Source organism: Hypomesus nipponensis, chromosome 9 (genome assembly GCF_054491055.1).
Source record: "Hypomesus nipponensis isolate SF chromosome 9, ASM5449105v1, whole genome shotgun sequence".
Taxonomy (NCBI): Eukaryota; Metazoa; Chordata; class Actinopteri; order Osmeriformes; family Osmeridae; genus Hypomesus; species Hypomesus nipponensis.
Window position 1 is genome coordinate 22,771,744 of NC_140369.1, and position 10,824 is coordinate 22,782,567.

At 39.9% G+C, this 10,824-nt stretch overlaps 1 long non-coding RNA gene across 2 annotated transcripts; it reads left to right on the forward strand.

Annotated features, from left to right (window-relative positions):
• Positions 1-7,802: 7,802 nt before the first annotated feature.
• LOC146273499 (uncharacterized) lies at positions 7,803-10,778 on the forward strand. 2 transcript variants are annotated; one of them, XR_014766659.1, is made up of 5 exons: positions 7,803-8,061; positions 8,467-8,660; positions 8,831-8,880; positions 9,647-9,746; positions 9,889-10,778. It is a non-coding gene; the product is annotated as an uncharacterized LOC146273499 (long non-coding RNA). The 2 variants fall into 2 exon arrangements; XR_014766658.1 differs by lacking the exons at positions 7,803-8,061; positions 8,467-8,660 and having other exon boundaries at positions 8,750-8,880.
• The last annotated feature ends 46 nt before the right edge of the window (positions 10,779-10,824 follow it).

Here is a 10,824-nt window from a genome sequence, read left to right on the forward strand (position 1 = left end):
GTCACCTAGGCCCATTTCACTGCTCCACTGGTTTCTAGTGCAGCCATGCATTTATGAACACCATACACATTTTAATTTCCAATTGTGAGCTACCTCTGTGACATTGCTTGTAAAAAAAAAGGTTATAGCCTACAAATACTATGTTATTTTACTTACGTTCAATTCCTGTATTTTTTCTATTACTAGTATTCATTCTGACCACAACTAAAGTTCAAAGTGTTCCAGCAGGCTTACAATCTTGTTATTGAGTCTCAACCATTCAATTATATATACATATTTGATCTTGCAAAACAACTACACAATTTGATGACTTGTCTGAAATATTATATTTGTATTCCAGGAACAGGCAAGACAAACACACATTGCAATGAATGGAGTTAATTCCAAAATACAGAATGTCAACCCCTGAACCTTGTGTGTCATCCCTCTTTATTGTTATTAGATACACCCTGAATCTTCTTTCTTCTATTCTTAAGTTCTCCACTTTCAAAGCTTATTCTTACATTATTCTCTGTTATTGTTTGACAGATTGAAATTCGGGACTCCAAGGATTCGCGGTTCGGAGTCAAACGTTTCCGTTGAGCATCCACCTCCTCCTCAATCTCCAGTCTCGCTTCTTGTCTTCCTTCTCTTCCTGCTCCATCCCCCCTTCCTTCTACCTCCCCAACCCTCCCTCCACCCCCCACCCCCCCAACCACCCCCCCCCTCCCACCCCCGCCTTTGTGCTTTTCAGGTTGATTCCCTTGATCTCAGTCTGGAGTGCTGATTGTAATATAGAACCGAAAAGGAATTATATTCAAGAGAAACTATTTGCCCGCTTGAAGAAACATACAATTAAGAGGAAATACATGTTTAGCTTTACAAAACTCTGGGATTTTTTTTAAGTATGCACAGTATTAGGATCACAATGTTCTTGTAAAGCAAAGTTAAGAATTTAGCTTATAAAGCTTGTAAGCAAAAGTATTCTATAAAATACACATTTTTATTCAGAGTGGGAAGATACATTTTTTGCATTTAAAGGAAACATCATGAAGTGCATATGTACAAGCACACAGGTGCTACTTTGAGATACATAATAAAATAAAAAACTAAACAACATTTTAAAACAAAGGACTTTTGTACAAGTACAAAGTAATTTTGAAGTTTGTCTTTTTCAAGATTTTCAACATTCATCTTTGTACATGAGATCAGATTCCAAGAAATAAATGAGGGATATGTGTAAATAAGATGTTTCTATGGGAACAGGGTAAAAAGACTAGCATTAAATCCCCAAATATAATATCCAATATCCTAAAACGCTTTGGAGTTACCACCCCCCCTACACACACTCACACAGAAAACAACCACACACACAGTCTGTCTTATTCTGGACAGATACGTGGAATATAAGGACAAATTAGTGTTAAAACAACATTCTCAGCTCCAGCAACATATAAAAGGGGTGTAGAAAGTAAGAACTGAGCTGACTCAACCAGGCATTAAGACTGAAAGATGACCCTGGTCTAAGATCCATCATTTAATTTGAGATACTTTTTGTCTACTCAAGGTGTGTTCTTTTTACCTACGGTTTTGGCCCACTGGGTTTTATTTGTGCATCCCCAGCACAAGGGAAGGCCCTGCATGCTGCATTTATCTCAGGCTTGCAAAGATAAGGCTTGCTCAATGCGCCATGCCCTCCAGACACAGCAAGTGGAGTGTTGCTTAGTCCAAAAGGCAGCACTGTGGACTGAACAGACCTGTCAACATGGGCGTATCTAGCCCTATTTGGGGGGGAGCCCCCCCAAAATCCCCCCAAAAGTTTTAAAATTATGTATTTTTATTTTTCATATTTTAAATCTAAATGTGTTCATTTCTCTTCCTAAAACTATTTAAAAGGATATTTTCAAAAATGTCTTCTGGGGGAACATGCCCCCAGACCCCCTAGATTTGCTAGGTCGCAGGAAAAATAAAAGGTTTTAGCACAATTCCAAAGGCCAGGGTGTGAAGCTGAGCGCCCATGAGTTCCTCCTGAGAATATTGACCGCACTTACGCATTGTCAGAAACTGTGCTGTTCCACTCCAGTTCTATGACATCAACACCCAACCACATCTCAAGGTTCAAAATGAACAGGTAATAGTTGTAAATTAAAATAAGTATTATTTCAGGATTCTCACCTTGAGACGTCTGTAACTGGCTGTGTAGTGAGTTCAGTTGCACAATAATCTAGACTAAATATAATATTAAGATTAAAGTTATTTGTAACTGAACATTGAAAACATTTTTGGGGGGATCCTTGAATCTTCATGTTTGCAGATCAGCATACTGTCTCAGGAATGTGCAACATTGGAGTTAAATCTGTGTAAGACAAGATCAATGTGAACTACAGTAGTATGTTTCTTGAGGTCAAGAGACTTGAAATGATCACAGATCAGAATTTCTCCCAGAAGTGAAGGTAAAAGTTTGGACAAAATAACAAAGGGGCGTGCCAAGTCCTATAGATTTGTTGTTGTAAACTGTGGTTCAAGTGCCCTATTATGCCAATGCAGATGTCTTTTATATTTCTTGGTGTCACCATCTGCAGGTCAGTGAGGTTGACCTCTTGTACTGCAACACTGTCATAATACCCGGACAGACAAGTGTGATGGTGGAGAGGGACTGCCACTTCTTTGAAAGTGGTAAACTTGTTCTATCCGGTGCTTTCCCATCCCTGCAAAGCCTCCTACACCCAGGAACGTCCTGAATCTGGCTCTGATATTTGAGGTGGGGGCAGTTGGAGCTGTAGCAAATGAATGGAGGAGGAAAAACAACCGTGGAGATTCCACTGCAATGACTGTAGACAATAACTTCGCCCCCTTCTCCAGACCCTCAAGACCCAAATTAGTTCTACAAGTGAATATTTGTAAATTCTTAAATTTCCTTGGTATTTGTATCATTTATATGTATCAAGTGGTAATCATTGTGTTTTTGACAGTTATTTTCTTTTTTTTCCCCCAAAATCTTTTTATGTGCATTTTTAAGAAGTTTCCATTTTGAGAGAGATTTGTTGACTATATACTAGGGATGGTATGTCAGGCTGTTGGGACAAATAACTACAAAAGGATTAGGGTACACCAGAAATACAGAGAAAATGTGCCTATATGAATATAATGTGCTTAATATCACTTGGTCCAACTTTTTTGGCCATGTCTGGTGCTTTTTTTCTGGTTTCACTTGGCATTTTTACAAATGCTGCCTAAGAAATAGTGTGTTGTTTATTATTTTATTGAAGTATTTATTTTAGACATTTGATGGCTTTATATCTCCGTCTCATTGTTAACATCCATGCCAGGTGCTTGAGAGAGCTCCAGATGTTATATTTTCTCTCATTTATGCAGTATGAAATTGGACAACATGACTTTTAAATTAGACTGAGAGTTTGTATCCCTCTAGATGACTCATACAGCTCTGGAAAAAAATGAGAGACCACTACACCTTTTTCTTTCATAAAAAAAAAGTTGAGAAGGACAATTGTGAGTGAGGAACAGAAGGGTAACATTTAAGAGGCCACTGCAAATGTTACCCTTCTGTTCCTCAAAATTGTCCTTCTCAACTCTTTTGGCGTTGAGATTTCTCAAAAATTTAAGAAAAAGGTGCAGTGGTCTCTCAATTTTTTCCAGAGCTATATATCAGGACATGTTCAAGTGGAGTTTATGACATGGGTACAATTTAAATTTGCAGATGGTCACTTCAGGTTACTTCCTACTACACCATCACTTTACTTCATTCACCCTTTATAATGTTTGTTTCCTGTTAGTCTGCAGGTCCTATTGTGCAAAAACAAATTATGGAAACTTAATGGAGTTAAACGATTTATGGATTTAAATATTTAATCCTATGTGCATTATACATTCATTGGTTTTATTTATTATTTATTTTCCCCTTTTGGTTATAGCTATGATGTTCCTTTCTATTGTCATGAGATGTTGTTATGCCTCTCACCGTTATGAAAACAGAATGTTTAGGCAAGATTGTCACAGAAGAGTCCCTCGTGGCAAATATTGTCACACACCAGTTTAACATCGTTGGTGTTGTTGTGTTAGAGAAAATAAAAGAAATAAATGAATGGAATATCATGCGATTTCAAAACTGTTATTTGACTGACTTTATAGCATTCCATTGTTTAAATGCTATTACATGGTGTTCTAGTGATGTTTACTGTTTAATAGTTGTAAAGCGCAAGTAGATTTGAAGGAAGTAAGAGGGTTGTTGCTACAGGTGCCAGTTGTTATGTCATAAACTGTTGTCAAAGTGTAAACAAGTTTAACTTTAAACAAGTTTTAACAACAATTACAGCTTTTCTAAACCAAAAGAGGAGTGACCATGGATAAATCATAACACCATCATTATTTGGGGATATGGGAAGCTGATGCAAGTTCCCTCGGCGTACGGCTGTGACCTCCCCACACTACTGTCTTTATAGGGTTTACTTATGCTGAAACAACACCCCTCATTCCCCCTTAAGTTATGGTAGCTGACAGCCCATGTAATCCCCCAAATTAGATGAACAAAGGGAGAGAGGGAGGGGGAAGAAGGATTGACATTAAAAGAGAAGAGTGATGGGCTTCATCTGTTTAAGAACCAATGGCCATGATAAAGGGGTGCTGAACTGTAAATAATGACAAGTATAGGTTTGAAAATGTGGATATTTAAAGTCTTATACAAAAGCACAACACATAAAAAGAGGGGGTGCAAACTCTGCAAAACACATTAATGTGAAACTCAATTTTGGGTAAACATCTCCTGGCACATAACAAAAATCTCTCCACCCCACTGAATTGGTTAGTGTGCACTGGCCCCCACTATTTATAGTACCTTGACAGTTCTCAATACATTTTGGAGTTGTAGCAAGCCTAGCTGTGGTCTGCACAGCGGCACCAAACAAAACAGATGGGCGCGCCTCGAGTGCACTTGCAAGCTAGTTAACAGACTGGCACAAAAATGAATGTTGACTTTGAAGGCAAACAATTTAAAGAGAGGTGGGAGACTGAGTAGTTCTCCTTTACCAAGTGTTAACAGAAGCCTGTGAGTTTTAGGTTTAAAGATATTTTTTGTATTGTTTTAGTTTGAACAATTTACTTTATTAGTCAGTGCATTGATTGTTAATCCGGAAAAATAAATGCAAATTACGAAAGTAATAGGCCAACCGATCATCTTATTTTGACTCAAACATAATAACAACGTTATTCCAACGTCCAACGTATTAGCCTATGTTACATGAAGCTCAAAAAAACAGTACTTTCACTCAAGTTATAAAAAAATGTTTTGCTCGCATTAACTATTGAACCAGAGAGGTTCCAAAGGGCACAGAGGAGGGCCTGTGGAGGGCACTGTTGGCTTTCATTTTAGTGCCCACCGCCATCAAGGAGACAGGCCAAGGTATCCTGCTAGACTGGTGTTTATGCCACTCATGCTGAAGGGAAGCAGGAGCCAAGTTTGCTTAACCACAGTGTGGCACTGTATGAATGGCATGGGTGCAAAGCTACTTTCTAGGTTTATTGGATGGAAATCTGCCACATTGACTACATCAAGGTTGTCACCCATGTTAGTGTAACAGGGGTAGTCGCATCAACCGTCAAAGTTGCTTCATCCCAATCTTTCCCCCCACTAGTACTCAAACTTACAAGCCCTCTGACTTACAGGCACAACTACTAACCAGCTACATTTGCACCAGGATGGGTGTACTGTATTTATATGCAATGTAGTATTTTACATTGGTCGTATGGTCATTTGTGACAGGTGCCAAATTCTTGCTTTATTGAATGCAAAGATACAAAGCACCCATCATTACTGATACATTTACATGAACTCACTTAAACATTGAGCAGTAGGTCTCGGTGGTGCACCTGTGTGGTCTTATCGACCGCTTTCTGACCACTTCAAGGGAGGAGACGTCATCAGGAAATAGCCATGTTTATTTTAAAGGCATAGTTTCAATAATCAAGTCTGCTGAAAGAGGGAGCCAGACGTAGTTCCGACATCACCTGTAATTCATCATCTAGTTGAGTCATCCAGGCTTTGACGCACACAATGAGTCTGGCAGTGGACTGCAGTGGGCCCGAGCTCACCAACTGAGTTGTGGTGAACAGTTGGGTGTGGACCACAGGGGGAGTGTGTGTATGTGTTTATGTGCATGCAGCCTGTGGGAGTGTGTGGTCCATGTGTGAGTGTGTGTTGTGCCTGCGTGGCCTTTGTCAATGTGTGTGTGAGCGGCCCATGTGTTGTCGGCGGTAGTAAAATAGTCATATTGAATGTGATCATAATTGTCAGGTGAACAGATAGACAGTTGTATATTCTTCATCTGTGGACAGGCTTGGTTGGTGTGGAATGCAGAATGGCATAAAAGGGGAAAAAGGGAATGACGTGCACAGATTTGGTAGGATGGGTCGAGTGCTTGAGATGAGTTAGCAAGTGTTTACACTCCACCCTCGGAGTGGCAGCTTTGAAACCTCAGCTCTAAGTCATGTCATTCTGAAACTCAATGCCTCAATGTGTGTGTAGCTTTGGCAGTCGGCTTGGAAAATGTCACCCCTTACCTAAAATGCGCAAATGTGCTCGTTCACACACGCAATAGGGGAAACCGCAACTGGCTCCCACGGGTCACAAAATGTATCTGTGCATGAAAAGTGTTTATACAAATCCGCATATTTTCTGTGCCTTTCCTAAAACACACATGCACAACTCACACCCAAACATATGTCATACACACTCTGCCTTGTTATGACATTTTAGCTTCTGCTCATGGAGTAAAATAATTTGATTCTCAATCAAGAACTCTGTCTCCATCAAAAGATAATGAACACAGACATACACACCATTTCCACACCATAAAAAAATCACAATCCTTAACGATATCAATAGAATTGCTGCAATATTGTCTTGAGATGAACGAGTACAATATGAATCTACCAACAGCCACAGCTAGCTAGTTGTTCTTAAATACTTTATTTAATCTAAATAAAGTTTAATTTAATCTAAATAAAGTTGTCAGAATAGTTGAAGATGTAACCTTTTATTCTGTATAACATGGTACTGTGTTTAGCCTTGTGGCCACCCCCAAATTAACTATAGGCAAGGGACCAGGCTTAGGTAAACAGGAAGATCCTTATCTTATCTGAGCATGTCATTTAGTTAGCCGGCCACTTCAACGTGCAACATCTATGCAAAGGAGCCAATGCAAGAAGAGCCATGTGACAGTTGCATGCCTGTGTATGAACCAATGACTGTGGGGAGCGGTTTCGTTTTGGTTAGCTAGCACAACATGCTAATAGACAAACTTTGTACCACCATGGCGTTTGGCCTTTTGTCTCCTTGCGAGCCAGCCGCAAGTAATAAACCTTTCTTAACTTCTTCACCGACTCACTGTGCAATACTTGATAAAGATTAATATTTCAAACAAAAGTATCCTAAATTTACATTTAGAAGGAGGGTATATGGTTGTTCTTATTAAGCAAATATATAATATGTCTCTGCCAGGGTGATACAGATCGGGTGGCATAGAGTGGGGTTTGCTGATTTAAAAAGACATCTGACACACATTTTAAGCCCATTGGTGAACAAGCCACATACTTGTGATCCTGGGTTGGGATTCGGTTTCTTTTACGAGTTGATGAACCCACATTGTTGGTGTTAGTTAGTCCATGTGATTGGCTCCTAGTATTCTACTGTTTGCAAAAACATTAGTCCCACCTTTTTATGACAGCTATGTCTGAAAATGTTTAGGAGTCAGAAACTCATTGTTTAATAGGCTTCTCTCTATAAAAGACTTGAACAGTAGAACCAAAAACATTTTGAGTCATGATAATTCGGGTACGTCACTGCAGCAGTCAATCCTTCTGAGTTCCCTTTACAAGTGTGATAGTTATTCCGAACTCACGTCATAGACCTCCATTGCTATCTATCGCCATGTAAGACTCCAGGGTATTGTTGATTAGGTGTGCTTGAGTGTGTGTGCAAGTGTGTATGTGAATGTGCGTTTGTGTGAAGAAGCCACCCAGCATGCGAACTGTGCCTACCCACTACCGGACACTGAACGCACCCACAGGGTAAAATGCCGGCATGGGACTCAGATGTGGCCCGCATTCCATGGCCTACTGTAGCGTTACCATTCTGGAAACTGCGCTTTGCTCACATAAACCCAAATGACTCAGAAGAAATATTGAAACGTTTAATGGAACCTTTTCCTTGCTCTGAGCCCCAGATGGACCAAACCTTTTTGGACCCGTGTGAAAAACAAACAAATTCAAAATAGAGAATGTTGTGCCAAGGAGGGGGAGGACTTCACTTGGCACAGACAAATAAGCCACAGAAAAAAGAGAACAAACTGAAAAATAATTTTTGAAGCAAGCACAGAAATGTCTGTTTAGTCCGTTAACTTAGTCCTTTCACTCACTCTCTCGTCGCTCTCTTTTTCTCTCTCTCTCTCTATTGTACCTTGGCTGTCAGAGCAGGTGTTGGGCAGCGTATAAAAGCCATCTGGAGTAAGGGTACACAGAGTAGTGAGAATAAAGACTTCTACACACTGACAGGACTCAGATGAACCATCTGGTCTCCCTCCCCCACTGACCACTGAAGAACCTGTTCTTACACCAGCCCCAGGCACCAACGCTCGCTCTAGAACATACGTCTTCACCCACTCGCCACGGTTAGCGTCTTCCGTACGGAACTAGCAGAGTGTGAAGCCCGCTTCTAGCCTTAAAGAATTTTTAAGTGTTTTTTTTTCTGGTATAAGGTATTGGACAGAATGGTATATATGAGATGTACGTGCAGACAAGGGATGTCAGTGTGTTTCTGGGCTGTCTGTCTGTCCCTCAGTTTACTGTGGAGCAGTCAGGTGACTCGGGCAGCCATCTACAGACAATCAGGTACAGTAAGATGTCTTGTTTGACCTCCAGATTATGGTTAGTTTAAATTCATCAACTTTATTTATATTCCAGTTTATAAAATCATTTAAATTAGATGGACAGGCTTTTGTGCTGATTTCATGGCTGTCAGTTTTCATCTGATTCTGAATAGACATAACAGATTGGCTTGAACTGATTTCATGATGCAATCTTAAACATGAGTATATTACTTTTATTAGCCATATCAATCATTTTGGATAAAACAAGTCTGAAGTGCACAGACAAAGATGCTTCAATTTCTTCAAGTTTTTAGGTGTTCTATGCACCTATGTGTATTCTTACACACAATATAGATCAGGGGTAGGCAACCCTGGTCCTAGAGAGCCGCTGTCCTGCATGTTTTAGATGTTTCCCTGCACCAGCACACCTGATTCAAATGAATGGTCATTACCCGGCTTCCACAGAGCTTGATAACGACCCATTCATTTGAATCAGGTGTGCTGGAGCAGAGAAACATCTAAAACATGCAGGACAGCGGCCCTCGAGGACCAGGGTTTCCTACCCCTGATCTATATTGTGTTTTTGTTTGGTCGTCTCACTGTGCACTCCACTGTCTTAAATTCACCAGTTTAAGATCTCCCTCTAGTGGTCCCCCAAAATAATAGCGAAAATAATAAATGAATAACAAGTAACAAAACTATAAATAAGCAATAAATCTAAAGGTTCGATTAGATGTTAGACATACAATTGTATTTAATCCTATTGACTGTGTTTTCCTTGCCCGCAGGTATCTGCATGTACAAAGAGGTTCAGTTCCAGCCTGGTCAAACATTCTACAGAGGGTGTGACAAGTGCTTCTGCCATGAAACTGGCTACACCTGCCTCTCGTAAGTATCCTTATACTAAACTTAACAGGCATCAGGGCCCACTCAATTCACTTGCAATAAATAATGTTGGTAAAATGTCCTAATTTAAATGTATTAAATGAATTAAATGAAACACATTTTACTTTTCTGGCTGCTTTCCCAGCCCAATGAAGCCTACATCATGGCCAAGAAAGTGCAAAAGAATTCCAACAGCGTGTGGCTACAGTGTTGTCTATAAGGAGTATCCAGAGGTGGAGTGTCGAGCCTTCAGCTGGATTTGGTGACGGGAATGACACTGCAGTAACCCGCTCTCCAAAATAACACTAATCTTGCAGTGGATGTCAAAGGAGCTTGTCCTAAATTGAGTGTTTTTAATCTAAATAGTTTTTGTATGGAAGACCAACGTGATAACATATCAAATAACAAATCAATGTAACACATTTTGTTTTTCACAACATTACCAATTGTTATATCCCATGGCCTATTTAATCATAGTTTGATGGTGACTTTTAACATGATCAAATGTTAATTGAAGATGTATTCCTTTTTGAGTACTTTGGTTCTCAATGTATTTGGAGAAGACCACTGTAGAACAGTCTCAACCCTTGCTAAGTTTCCTATCCATGTTTCCTCACCTGAGATGTGCACTCTGACAGTTCACTATCCAACTGAAGCAACTGAACATTTAGCTACACGTGGATTTCATAGTAATGTTTTGGCCTTTTGATCCACAAATGATGTCAATACCATTTCACCTCAACGAAGCAATAAAAGAAGGCCTGGTCGCTTTTAACATCACAGTGCAGTGTAACAGTACACTGTGGCTTTTGTCCTATGGTCATTCTCTAAAAGGAGTTCAGCCTTCTCTGTGACACAAGCGGGTGGTATCACAGAACGCTAGTTTTCCAGAGTTGGAAGATGGAGACCAACATTCTCTCACCCACTTACATGCAGCTCTGAAAAAATTCGTACTTGTGTAAGTCTGTACAGCTATGGCGACGCATGCTGCAACTTTTGTGCTTCAATTTACTTTGTATCTTTTATATTTTCTTCATAAAGTATTTAAATGAAACAACAGTGGTAGTGTGAACATGATTGA